The sequence below is a fragment of the Humulus lupulus genome, chromosome 7, assembly GCF_963169125.1.
Source record: "Humulus lupulus chromosome 7, drHumLupu1.1, whole genome shotgun sequence".
In the NCBI taxonomy this organism is placed as follows: domain Eukaryota; kingdom Viridiplantae; phylum Streptophyta; class Magnoliopsida; order Rosales; family Cannabaceae; genus Humulus; species Humulus lupulus.
In genome coordinates, this window is record NC_084799.1 from 166,767,024 (window position 1) to 166,768,722 (window position 1,699).

The following is a 1,699-nucleotide window of genomic DNA, read 5'->3' on the forward strand; positions in this document are numbered from 1 at the left end:
TGTATTGAGAACTTTTATTTATGCATTTATTGCATCTTATGAGATCAATATTCAGGTAATTAGATTAAGTATCTTGAATGACCTCAAGTTGTTTATTTTATTTATATTAATATTTTCTATTTTGTCTATGTTGCAGCTGGAAGACAGTACCCTTAATTTGATATTGGATATTCTTTACAAAGTTTATCGGGGAGAGGTTTGGCTGCATAATGATTGTCTTTCAGGGTCATTTATTGATTATTTTGTTGATTTTTCATTGGTGGTTCTATTAAAGTTGACATTTTTCTTTTCCTTCGTAGCTTTTTGATTGGATTTATTACTTTAAAATTTTCAGGAATCACTTTGCAGTCAATTTTGGGATAGAGAAAGTTTTGTTGATGATCCTATTCAGTGTCTTCTTTGTAACCTAGAAGGTGAATTTCCCTTCAGGACTGTGGAACTTATTCTCCTCTTATCATCCCTATCTGAAGGAACTTGGCCAGCAGAATGTGTGTAAGTTTCTTTATTTCTTTGCATTGGGTTGAGGATTCTACAGTAATTTCTATACGTTTGTAAACACAACACTGTACTATATCAGCGTAGTTGACTGCGAATATGTATCACTGTTTTGTAATTACTTGTTAGTGCCCAAATAACTTAAGGTCTAGAGTTTAGTACCTGTTTTAGCTCCATATTCTATTACACCTCTCCTTTAAATGAGATATGAGATTCGATGGATCTACCCTAGAAATAATAGTATCATTCTAAATGCTTTTGTAACTCAAATCTCCCAAACTTTTAACATGCTATCTCAGTAATTAAGCACCTGAACCAGAGATGTGTTTAGGGTGAAATTGAGGCCCCTTTAACCTGAAAATGTTAATGTTTGTTTACTGTAATATGTATCTATTCACTGTGTGATAGCAGTATTTTGAATTTTGAAGTATGTTCACCTGGTATTGCTTGCTTAGGTCTTATATTGTATACAATTTTTTTATTTGATTCATATTATTTAATTTTTTAAGCATATACCTTACCTTTTATCTGCTATTGCAGGAGAAAAATGTCTCTTTCTCCATCAATTGGAGGAGAAAAGGATACTTAATTTTGAAGGCTTTGTGTTAGGCAGCTGTAGAATATTTTGTGCTGAAAGTAGTAACTTTTCAATATGTTGAATATTTAAGACTACTTGAATACTTAAAGAACATTTTGTTGTTGATGACAATGTTGAATGTTTTAAACTAATTTGTGGATTGTTAATACAATGTTGAATGTTTTTACTTTTTGTTATTTGAAAATCAAGTTCATTTGATGATGCTAGTATATATTAGAAAGTTAATTTTAATTATATATAAAAAAAATTAAAATATAATAGAATAAATTAGTGTTATATAAATGAATATATAATGAGAATTTAAACTTATCTAAATATTAAAATAATACAAAAATTGTGTTATAATATCTATTACAATAACACTTTTTATGTAAAGAATTTTGTTATGCAAACTTCATTATATAACACAAATAATGTGTTATACTAAAGTGTAGTATTACACAAAAAATGTGTTATACTAAAGGGTAGTATAACACAAAAAATGTGTTATACTAAAGTGTAGTATAAGACAAATTGATAAGTATTGAAATGTGTTATATAATCAACTATAAATAATATAATTAAACACTTATCTATTTATAATACAGAAAGTGTGTTATCGTTGAC

General features: G+C 27.8%; 1 long non-coding RNA gene across 1 annotated transcript; it reads left to right on the plus strand.

Moving 5' to 3' along the window:
* Positions 1–344: 344 nt before the first annotated feature.
* LOC133789989 (uncharacterized) lies at positions 345–1,264 on the plus strand. Its single transcript, XR_009873832.1, has 2 exons — positions 345–492; positions 1,036–1,264. It is a non-coding gene; the product is annotated as an uncharacterized LOC133789989 (long non-coding RNA).
* Positions 1,265–1,699: the final 435 nt, after the last annotated feature.